The sequence below is a fragment of the Amblyraja radiata genome, chromosome 1 (genome assembly GCF_010909765.2).
Source record: "Amblyraja radiata isolate CabotCenter1 chromosome 1, sAmbRad1.1.pri, whole genome shotgun sequence".
NCBI classification, from domain to species: Eukaryota; Metazoa; Chordata; class Chondrichthyes; order Rajiformes; family Rajidae; genus Amblyraja; species Amblyraja radiata.
The window spans coordinates 75,214,839-75,227,754 of NC_045956.1; positions in this window are offsets into that span (position 1 = coordinate 75,214,839).

Here is a 12,916-nt window from a genome sequence, read left to right on the forward strand (position 1 = left end):
AAGTGCTGAGCAACCGGGCGATCAGGTTGGTTAAGGCGGACTGAGCAGAGGTGTTCAGTGAAACGATCGCTGAGCCTGCTCTTGGTCTCGCCGATGTAGAGAAGTTGACACCTGGAACAGCGGGTACAGTAGATGAGGTTCGAGGAGGTGCAAGTGAACTTCTGCCACACCTGGAAAGACTGTTTGTGTCCTTGGATGGAGTCGAGGGGGGAGGTAAAGGGACAAGTGTTGTATTTCCTGCAGGGGAAAGTACCCGGGGAGGGGGGTGGTTTGGGTGGGAAGGGACAAATTGACCAGGGAATTACGGAGCTAATGGTCTCTGCGGAAAGCAGAAAGGGGAGGAGATGGGAAGATGTGGCCAGTAGTGGGATCCCGTTGGAGGTGGTGAAAATGTGTACTCTGATGCTGTTTATCCATTGCCCAACATCTGCTATTATGCAACACCCAAAATGTGTTCATGGCAAGTTTTTAACCACAATGGACTGGCACAAAATAGCAACTTTTAAGAATGCCTAAGGTTTGCACTGACCTCGTTTAAAGGGCCAGTTCCATGCAGCCAAAGGCAGTTGCAGCACCACTTTGTACTAAACTATCTCCATGTAGACTGACCCAAACCAGATGTCTGCTCGCCACATCCTGAGGTGGTTTCAGCAGGTTTCCACCTAAAGTAATTGTCCAGAAATGCAGGGAGAAATGTTGCAAAAACCCAAGAGAGATACCTGACAAAAGAGGTGGCAAACTTAGGAGGAAGTTAGGTGGGAGACCGCTTTTCAGAGCTTCCGCAACGGCGACTTCTCCCGCCCGAGTTGCGGGGTTGAGGATGACGTGGAGCAGGGCCTTACATCGCCCCGCGCGGCTTCAAATTGCCGCGGGACTTGCTAGCACCCGCCGGGGGCTCCAACATCAAGACCCGGAGCGCGGCCTTGCATTGCCCGGCGCGGCTTTAATGGCCGCGGGACTTATTTACCATCGCCAGCCGGGGGCTTTGACTTTAACATCGGGAGGAGAATGGGGAGTGCAGGGGAGAGATAAGACTTTGCCTTCCATCACAGTGAGGAGGAGATTCGCTGTGATGGATGTTTGTGTAAATTGTGTTGTGTCTTGTTCTTCTTGTTTGTATGCCAGCAGAAACAAAATTGTGTTTGAACTTCTGGGTTCAAATTACAACAAATAAATCTAAAGTTGTGAGGAAGCTGTTATCAGGGCAGGAGTGCCCTCTGTGAACACATGCACCTTTTAGCATAATATTTATCAGAGGGTGGTGAGTATATGGAACAAGTTGCCAGAGGAGATTGTTGAGGCAGGTACTATAACAGCTTTTAAACTGCACTTGGACATGAAATGTTTAGAGGGAAATGGACCAATTGCAGGCAAATAGGCCAAGCTTGAATGGGGCATCTTGCCAGCAAGGACACGTTGTGCCAAACAGCCTTTTCCTGTGTTGTATGACTCTAAATAAAGGTCCCACTTTATTGGGAAAAGTTTTCACAACTTCTGCCATGAAGTTGTCAGCATCAACAATGTCCTCTGTGCAGTACATCGTCAGAGACAGCCTGCAGAGATCCCGAGGCAGGTCTCTGAGAGTGAGGGTGACCTTGACATTGGGAACAGTGCAGGAATTTCTGTTTGTTTGCTGGGCAAACACAGGTGCCTGCACTGTTCTCAAGGTCAAAGTAGGGTCTGCCTCACTCTCACAAGGTCTTGCCACAAGAACATTGCAGGCCCTCTCTTGCACACATGATATGTTGCTGATCACTGCTGCTTTGCAGAGTTCAAGAAGACATCCACAAATAACTTAGGAACGTCCATTCTTGATAAATGCTTGATTTATCATCTTGATTTAAATCTGGAAGGAGCATTGGGCTGTAGTGCAGGGTTACCAAATGCCTCAAGAAGACTGCTCATTACATTAAAGACACACTCCACCATGGCTACACCCTCTTCTTGCTGCTACCTTGGGAAGAAGGTACATGAATCGAAGAAACATTCCCTCCAGGTTCAAGAGCAGCTTCTTCTCATCAACCATCTAGATTCTTGAACCATCCTGTACAACCCAAACCACAACCCTACCTGACTGCCCATTGCACCAGGACTCTTCTCTTGCACATACTGTTCTGTAGCCCTGTTCTATAGGTTTTTCTGGAGAACAATGCCACCCCCCTCCCATCAGCAGAGCAGCCACTCATTTCATGCTAACATGCCCTAGGAGCTGAATGCATTGGGATGTAGTGCAGGCTTTCAAATGCCTCAAGCAGGCAGCTAATGAGATCAACGACATACTCCAACCTGGCTACACCCTCTTCTCACTACTACCATCGGGAAGAAGGTACAGGAACAGCATAGTGCTGTCACTTTTCTATGGACATTTCTTGAGGTCTGAACTGTGAGAGAAAGTGCTATTAATACAGGAACTTTTTGAAACTGCCACTTACAAGTTTTGTTATTTTTTGTAGCTTTTCAAAACACCATTTTAACCCCAGGAAGCAATGGCAAAGAATTTATAGGCTGTGGTTTTCCAAAGTAATGGAGTGTACATTATTTTTTCCTTCATTCAATGGATGTTTGGTTCACAGGCTTAGCCAACAGTTCATTGCTCATCCCTAACTACACTTGAGAAGATGATGGTGAGCTGTCTTTTTGAACTTCTGCAGTCCTTGAGGTATGGGTAAAACCAGAATGCCGTGAGGGAGGAGGTCCAGGATGTTGATCACGTGACAGTGAAGAAATGGTGATATATTTCCAAGATGGATGGGGTGTGGCTTGGAGAGCAAGTTCCAGCTGTTGGCCTTCCTATGCTGTTGTTACCCTTGGCCTTTAGGGTGGTAGAGTTTATGAGTTTTGAAGGTGCTGCCTCATGAATCTTGGTGAGTTGTTGCAAAAGACTACAAAAAGTAGTAAACACTGCCCAGTCCATCATCGGCTCTGACCTTCCTTCCATCGAGGGGATTTATCGCAGTCGCTGCCTCAAAAAGGCTGGCAGTATCATCAAAGACCCACACCATCCTGGCCACACACTCATCTCCCTGCTACCTTCAGGTAGAAGGTACAGGAGCCTGAAGACTGCAACAACCAGGTTCAGGAATAGCTACTTCCCCACAGCCATCAGGCTATTAAACCTGGCTCGGACAAAACTCTGATTATTAATAACCACTTTCTGCTATTTGCACTTTACCAGTTTATTTATTCATGTGTGTATATATTTATATCATGGTATATGGACACATTTATCTGTTTTGTAGTAAATGCCTACTATTTTCTGTGTGCTTAAGCAAAGCAAGAATTTCATTGTCCTATACAGGGACACATGACAATAAACTCACTTGAACTTGAACTTGGACTTGATTGCCCAACCCAGCCCAGCGTTGAGTCGGAGAATCTGATCCCGGCGGAGGAGAACAACCAGCGACCAGCGGCCGCTGAGAGTCCCCATCGCACCGCCAACCCCTTCCCCTCTGGTCCCCCTCGCTGGCTCCTGCCCCCCTCCCCCGTGATACCACACTCTTCCCCCATGGCTCTTCCCCTGTCTTTTCTCCGAGCTCTCTCCCTCCCTGCCCCCACACCACTTCCCCCTCGTCCACACACCAATCCCCCCACAATGCCCCCACACACCCCTCCTTCCCACATGCATCCCTCTCCCACACACCCCTCCTCCCACAACGCCCCCCTGCCCACACCCCTCTCCCCACACAACCCCCCCACCTCCACAACCCCTTCCCTACCCACATACCCCTCCTCCACAACCCCCCCCCCACAACCCTTCCTTCCCGCCACACACCCCCCTCCCTCACACCACCCTCTCCTACACCTCCCCGCCCACACACACCATTCCTTCCTTCCCTCCCACCACACACCCCGCCCCTCCCCCCCCCCCCCCCCCCCCCCCCTCCGCCACACACCCCACTTCAGTCACCCCCTCCCCTCCTCACACATGAAGAGGAGGGGGAGTGCTCGGGGATGAGGGGAGGGGGCATGCCTGTGCAGTTAGGGGCTATGAGTGAGTGGTGGAATATTGCGTTGGGGAATGGGTTGCGTTGGGGGACCAGGTCTCCCGTGTGACAGAGACCCAACGGGTCCCACTTAGTCTAGTTTACATTAATCCTGCATTAATCCTGTTTTTATTCCCCGCCAATTCTCGTCAATTTCCCCTCAGATTTTACCATTCACCTACACACTTGCCTACAATTTACAGTGGCCAATTAACCAACCAATCCATACGTCTAGGGGGTGCGGGAGAAAATCAAAGCCCCCAAAGCAACCCACACTGTCACAGTGAGAGCATGCAAACTCCACACAGACAGCATTCGAGGTCAGGATTGAACCCAGGTCTCTGACATCATGAGGCTGGTGTCAACTGGTGGCCCTACAGGCTATGCCACTGTGTCTCTCTGTGATTCGATTGAATAGTCAAGTCAAGTCAAATTGAGTTTATTATCATATGCACAAGTCTTGTGAGTTACAGGTACAATGAAAATCTTGCCTACAAAGGCATCATAGCACATAAACTCAGACAACACACCAAACATAAATTATACGGGCATTACACAAATTCCGTAAGACAATTAAAAAAAAAACGATTGCACATAAAATACGACAGTGCAAAGTACAATTAGAAAACAATTCCGTGGTAGTGCAAAAGGTAGTATGCAAAGTTCCATTGCCAAGGTAGGATTAGGGCTCTGCAGGTACTTTCGTGATCCGATGGTTGGAGGAAAGTAGCTGTTCCTGAGTCTGGTTGAACTTCATGCTTCTCCTGAACATTTTTAGCAGCAAGAAGAGGGCATGGCCCGTATGGTGGGAATCCTTAATGATAGATACTGGATTGTCACCTTGTCGTGGTGGAGAAGCTTGTGTGGTCCTGAGAACCTGAGAGCGATGCCGTCTGGAGCTGTGCTCCTGGTAGGGCCATCCACGGTGGTAAGGTCAAAGGGGAGGTCCCTGACAAAGAGCAATCCAACCAAGACCTCAACGGTGGAACAGGCGGAGGATGATGTCTGACTTTAATGGAGCATCACAACGGCTGGGAAGGCGGATGAAGGGTGCAGCAGAAAAGGGTTCCCGGTCATCTTGGACTCCATGCCGCTGGATCCTGACCCAGATCTATCTAGGGCCATGTGGTGGCTGTCTGTGCACCAGTCTCCGCTCGTTAAACAAAGTCATGCACAGGCGTCCTCAGGAGAGGACAGTCATACTCGTTTCGAGTGACCATCGATGATGAGATACAGACTTGGGTCAGTGCCTCATCTAGATGCTTGCAATGATGAAAGTGTGGTGCCCGTAATGGACCAGACTGGGTCCACCAGCGCATGAAGCTTCTTGCATTCGTATGCCTTGGAATTGTATTACTAGGCCTTGATGCAACCAAGCAAGATACTTTCCACAGTACACCTGCAGAACTCTGTTAGCATATGGTAACATGTGAAATCTTTTTACACTTCAAAGAAAGTGGAGGTGCTGGTGCACCCTCTTCATGATGGGCCCAAGACAGGTCATCCAAGATGTTAAAGCCTAGGAATTTGAAGCTGGTAATTCTCTCCACCACGAACCGCGAATGAAAACTGGTGCTTGTTCTTCTGACCTCCCCTTTCTAAAGTCCACAATTAGTTCCTTGGTCGTGCTGATGATGAATGAGAGATTGTTGTTGCAGCACCACTCAAACAAGTGTTTACCTTTCTCAGGGCAGCCAACTCTCACGCATTGAGTGTGAGAATCATGCATTTGGCCAAATTCTCACCTCTCACGCTGATCACAAATTTTGCACGCTCTGCCGTGGTCACAGTTTAAGAATATAGGGTAAGCCAGTTAGGACTAAGATGAGGACAAACTTTCTTCATGCAGAGAGTTGTGAATCTGTGGAATTCTCTGCCACAGAAGGCAGTGGAGGCCAATTCACTGGATGTTTTCAAGAGAGAGTTATATTTAGCTCTTGGGGCTGGCGAAATCAAGGGATATGGGGAAAAAACAGGAAAGGGGTACTGATTTTAGATGAACAGCCATGATCATATTGAATGACAGTGCTGGCTAGAAATGTCCCCAATCTCGTTGTTTTATTAATTGAACACGTAGATGAGCATCCTCAAGGAGTGTAATCAGATGGAAACGGATTCAGATGTCAATAGTCAATAGTCAATAGTTAGATTTATTCATTACATACACAATGAAGTGCAGTGAAATAAACTTGCCAGCAGCGGTACAATAAAAAAGAACACACAGTACACAATAGAAATTTAACACAGAACATCCACCACAGCATTCATCACTGTGGTGGAAGGCAGAAAGTTCAGTCAGTCCTCCTCCATTTTTCCCAGTGGTCAGGACCACAAACCTCCGCAATCGCCGCTGCGGGTGGCCAGATATACAGGCAAGGTAAGTCCCGAATCGGAGCTTCCCTACCGCAGACCGCGGCTTCAAGATGACGTAGGCCGCAGGCCGGCGGTTGAAGATCTAAGTCCCTGCCGCATCGCGGCTAGAAGCACCGCAGACCACGGCTTCAAGGTGTTGTAGGGCTGGCTGGCTGGCGGTCGGAGCTCTTCTCCTCCGGGGTCCCCAACGAGGGATGCCAGGCTCCGCAGATAAGAGCTTGTTCAAAGAAGGGGCATATTTTAAAGGAGTGACAGAGATACTTGCTGGGGAATGTATGAGGAGGTTATTATTTGTCTTTAGTTTTAGCTTGAACCAGGACATTGGAAGATTCGAAGTTTAATATAGTAATTGTGCTGATACTGACTCCAACCAACCACGTAATGAATATCACCCATTGCGGAGATTTTTATTTTCTGATGCCATTTAAACTTCACTTGGATTTCAATCACTTCAATATAATGGAAGCAATGGAACAAAAATTTGCCCTCTGCACGTATTAACTGTAATATAATAATGTATGCATGTTGGTAGTTTAAATCAAAACAAAGATCTTTTTATCATTGTTGTGTTATGAATACCACAGAAAATATTATGTACTCTCAAGATCACATTTAATAGAATAATATTGCTTAAATATATAGTTATTGGACTTAGCATTTCGGAAAAGTCCCAGCTGAGAGGAAGACAGCAAAATACTGAATATATTGACGGTGAAAATGACTTCAGGACAGTTTGTTAGGAAAATTAAACGAACGGTAACAGAATACATACAGCTGAGTGAGTATAATTTTATGGATGAGAAATTGTGTTCAACCAATTGATGACTTCTTTGACAAAGTAACTAGCATGTTAGATAACAAGGAACCCAATGGGTGTAGCAAATTTTGTTATACAAAATTTGGTCTGTGAAGTGCCCCATAAAAGATTACAGCATTAGATAAGCACATGGGAACTTGAACATAATAAGTTAAGTCCAGGGGGTCAGATATGGGGTTTTATGTGTGGGCCAGATATATTGTCAATGCAGAGGGGCTAGGAGCAAGGCCAAGTGTGCATCCAGAGTCAAGGTCTGGAATAGTACTAGGTGTGCAGTCAAAGCTGGGACAATGGGAGTGTTCAGCACTGGGAACCTAAGCAGGTAAGCAGCTATGATCAGGGTAGAATAGGGGGCCTGGTTTAAGGCTGGACTAAGGGTCAGGAATGAGAGTAGGTATGCAACTGGAGTCAGGGTCAGGAGTAGTACCAGGTGTGCAGTGAGACCCAGGTTGGTCAACATGGGCCAAGTGCTTGATTATAATCTGATTTCCATACATGAATACACTAAGAACATTCATGTGCTGCACCTGTTGATCAGAGCCTGGCTCTACTGTGGAATGTAATTAGGAATGTAATTTAGCCTAACCTTATAGCTAATCCAATTTAAAGCATAAAAATTGTATTCAAGTGTAAGTTAAAAGACTTGCTACAGTATGCACCAAATTGCACCATTTCAAGCTGTGAAATGCAAAAGCTCCACACCCTCCTCCTATTATTGTGAACGCCTGCCAGAATTACCCGGATCTGGGTCCACACAAACTTAGGAATTCAGATATGGATGACTCAATGTGGACCATATATTAAACCAGCAAAACAACTTGCATGTCATCAATTAAAATCTGCAAATATTAGAAGCACATTAAAAAAAAGCCCTATCATCATGAAAATGTGTTTGCTAAATACATTTTGACTGTTAGCAATCATCTGACAATGAAATTGAAATGGATTCTGGCATGTTTGACTTTATTTCTCTAGCCACTGGCTCCATTCCTCTCCCGCAGCTCCCTGAAACTGAACCAAACAACTCACAATCCTAATATATTCGCTCATCCTTGATCGGACTTTGCTGGCTTTACCTTGCACTAAACGTTATACCTTATCATGTGTCTATACACTGTAAATGGCTCGATTGTGATCATATATTGTGTTTCTGCTGATTGGTTAACACACAACAAAAGCTTTTCACTGTACCTCAGTACACGTGACAATAAACTAAACTTCTTCTTATCGAGTCCACACACAAGAATAGAAGTTGTTCAGCCAGAGCTGAACACACTTCTCGGCATCTGCACAATGGTGTCTGTCTTGTGCTTCTTGTGCTTCTTGTGCGTGGTGGTGGAAAGATTGGTTGAAACAGGGCCGCGACGTGAACGCTCTTTCCTTGGCCCCATAAACTAAACTGAAAACCTACAACCCCTCAAGATACAGAGGCTCCTCCAGTTGTGGCCTCTGAATTATTCCCAGACTGAATCAATCGAGCATTGGTGGCCATGTCTCCAGCTGCCAAGCTGCTAAACGCTGGAATTAGAGTCCGAGATTTATACAGCACACGCCCTTCTTGCAATCATCCATTCTAACTAAAATGTCTATCTGAACTATTCCCATTTGCCTGCAACTGGCCCATATCTCTCTAAACTTTTCCATGTGTCTGTCTAAATGTATTTTAAACATTGTAATTATACTCATCTCTACATCTTCCTCTGGCAGGTCGTTTAATTTACTCACCATCTTTGATGTGAAAAAGTTGCCACTCAGGTCCATTTTAAATCTTTTCCCTCTCACCTTAAATCTTTGCTCTCTAGATTTAAACTCCCCTACCCTGTGAGCAAGACCATGACCATCCATCTTGTCTATAGCCTTCATGGTTTTATATAACTCCATATGGTCACCCCTCAAAGCCCTACACTCCAGGAAAAAAAATCCCAGTCTATTCAGCCACTGAAAATCTCAAGCCCTACAGTTCTGAAAATATCCATGTGAATCTTTTCTGTAACCTTTCCAGCTTAATTACATTTTTCCTATACCTGGATGGCCAGAACTGCAATCAATACTCCAAGTGCGGTCCTACCAATGACTTGTACAGTTGTAACATGATGTCCCAAATACTGTAATGTGTCCTGGCCAATTAAGGCAAGCATTCAAAATATCTTCTTCACCACCTTGTCTACGTGGCACCACTTTCATGGAACTATGTATCTGTACCTCCAGGTCTCTCTTCATAAACATTGTTTCTCTGCTTCTCTTTCCTCTTTAAAATTTCTCTCACTCATCAAGTTTTTGGTCATCCATGCCAACGTATTTGTGATTTGGTGTCAAGTTATTTTGCATAACATTCCTTAGGATGTCTTGCTATTGTAAAGGTGCCATATAATGGTAATAATTGTTGCTGTTGTTCACTAAAGAAACATTGCATGATTCTTTTGATCATTTTTAGTCCCCAACTGGACAAAGAAATTGTTTGGTAATCGAGTTTTTAGAGTTTATTTGCATAGTAAAAATACCTACGCACTACCATGCCACATGGTGCTCGTCGTTTCACGGTGACAGTTTTTACCTGATGTTATAATTTGGTCTCACTAAACTTATAGTTGTCACTGGCCTGAATGTTGAATTGGTATCTGCTGTATAACTCAATTAAAAAATCACTTTTATAAACTAAACACTTTTGTAAGAAATAATTTGTAGATGCTAGAAGCCAATGGTTCTGAAACAGATCTAAAATGTGAATTGTTTTTTTCTGGAATTATTCAGTAGGAGTCATTACAAAAGTAATTGTACTCCAACTAAATACGAGTGTATCAAAAAAAAAGTAAACAAATATCATCTTGATAAAAATCTATTGATGCTCCTGAACACATCATCAGTGATGTAATCTGGGGTCATAGGGTGTTTCGGGTCTTTCAACATCAGACACCCTCACCCAGGCGACCCAGCCGTGGTTGATCAGACCACGACGTGTTCAGGTGGCATTCGCACCCCCCCATGGACCTCCTCTCCTGATCCAGAGCCATCTCGAGGCTTTCTCCGCTGCCTTTGTGGTGTTCTTGATGGCTCTTCTCCTCTCCCTTTCGTTGATGCCCAGTGCACTCAAGGCTTTGTAGAGCGATTGCCCTGCAAAACCTCTGCAGCCAACCTCGATGAGCATACACCTTGCCTTCCAGCCCTGCTTACCGCAGTCTATGACCAGCTCTTCATACTTGGTCATCTTCCTCTCGTGGGCCTCTTCCAGACGATCCTCCCACGGCACTGTCAGTTCCAACAAGACAATGTTTTTGGTCGCCTCTGAGACCAGGAGGATATCTGGCCACAGGGTGGTCGTGGCATTGTGCTGTGGGAACTTCAGCTGTTTCACCAGGTCTACGGAAAGCTGCCAGTCCTGCGCAGTCACCAGGATTCCTGACTGATTCCTGGCTGCTGTGGTTCTTGGCAGCTGCACTCCGGCCTTCACGAAGGTGATCATCTGGGCAGTGGGCCGTGCTCATCTGCAGCTGCTGATCCCCATGCAGATGGCTTCTGCAATGGGTATAAGAACCTGGTCATGACGCCAGGTCTACCGGCCCTGCCCAAGAGCCTTTGGGCAGCAGCTCGGGATGTGTTCCAACGTCCTCTTGCCTGAGCATCTCAGTGTAATAGGGATTTTAGAAAGATTGAGCAGCAGTAGCAGATGTAAGCTACTCAGCTCTTCATGTACACTGTGGTTGATCTGACACTCTTATTATTTATTAGATTCCTATTGCCCTCAATGCCATGATCTTTCAAACATTTATCCGTGTCCTCTTTAAATAGAATCTCAAGATCTATCCCGCACAATCTTCAGTGAAGGCAACTTTACCGAGAAGTTCCCACACCGTTTATACATTTAATATCTATGGTTCGATACTTAGAACCCACCAAACTCCATAAATAGATTCTGGCTGCCTGGTACACACTCCTTGTTATTTATTTTTCCCTTCACAAGCGATGGTTGAAGGTGAAAAGAAAACGTCAATTGCTAACAAAGTTTAGCTCTGCACAATTCAGATGAAGGATCTTCCAGTTGAAACGTTACCTCAGCTTCCTTTTCACTGATGCTTCCTGACCTGTTGAATATTTTAAAGTTTCAGTTTTTGTTTCAAATGACAAGAGTCAAGAGAGTCAAGGGTGTTTAATTGTCATGTGTACAGGAATGGAACAATGAAATTCTTGCTTGCAGCAGCAGAATGCAATTGAGAACTAGGTAATGGAGAAATTAGAAAGGGTGACAAATAAGATGCATGCTGCAGAGGTCCAGACCATAGGTGAACACAAGCTCTGCAAGCACAGAGTCCACGTTCGCTATTTGTGTGGTATTCCTCCTGCATGCAAACATTGCAGAAGGCCTGGGTGATTTAATATTCAAAGCATGAACCTGCGATGTACTCTATTTCATGTGCTCAAGGTGTTCTCAAGTTACAAACGCCTGACATACAGTATGTACAGCCTGTACATACGAATGAGACCGGCAGGATGGATTTGTTTGCTGCTGTGGAGCTGCAGGCGACTGTTCTTGACATTTGCTGGAATTTTGCCACATCGCGCCCAGGTTGAAAACATTCCAGTTAACACATTGATATTCATTTGGCAAATACAATCCAGGAAAATGCCATGCCAGCCTTTTTAACAGTGTCCTTTTTAAAACCATCAAGACTATTTAAAACCTCATATGCAGTACAATCTTTTTTTTTAATATTGTTATTTGCCCAAGATAGACTTTAAAAAAAAAATTATCATTTAAAATGCTCTCCAGAGATGCTGCCTGTCCCGCTGAGTTACTCCAGCTTTTTGTGTCTATATTTAAAATGCTTCACCAGGTTATCTATGCTATGGGACAACTCAGCTTTGCCGGCTACTTGTCAAGTACAGAACCTTCACTGGTAATTACCGGTAATCTGGTGATTAAATCCAACAATCACTGTTGTAAGTACACAGAAATGCTGCAGAAACTCAGCGGGTGCAGCAGCATCTATGGAGCGAAGGAAATAGGCAACGTTTCGGACCGAAACCCTTCTTCAGACTGACCTTCCCTGACCAACAATCACTGTTGTAATCTGGGTTGTGATGTTGTAATGTTTCTATGTTTCTATGTAATGTTTGTTCACTGAGAGTCAAACTGGTGTGGCAGCTTTCAACAATGTAGCAGGGTCACTGGTACAGTTGGCAACTACAGTTTATGGACTTAACATGTAAACTCAAGAGTATTATTAGGGCTTCTTGATGCCACACTCAGTGAAATGCTGCCTTGGTGTTGAGGGTAGTCATGCTCATCTTATCTCTGGTATTCAGCTCTTTTTCTATGTTTGTTCAAAGGCGATTATGAATTCCGGGACTGAATAACTAAACTGGACCTCAGCGAGCAGGTTATTGGAGCGTTGACATCAAGACCCCCTGACAGCATTGGCACTCTGCTGATGTTTGAGAGTCATCTGAATGGGCAATAAAGAGCTGGATTGTATTTGTCCTGCTTTCAGTGAACAGGACATTCCTGGGCAATTTTCCACGTTGTCAGGTGTCATGTCCCTACTGGAACAGTTCAGCCAGTGCTAGTGTACAAACCAACAGTACAGTAAACCCTTGTTATAATGAACCATGAGGGCTGGGTGGAATGCTGATTGCCTGCCTGCTATAGCCAAGTGTAATATAGAGCATTTCATGTGTGGAGATCCAACAATAAACTTTAGGCTGATCAAGAACTACACTGACAGAGGTGCCTTTTTCTAACCAA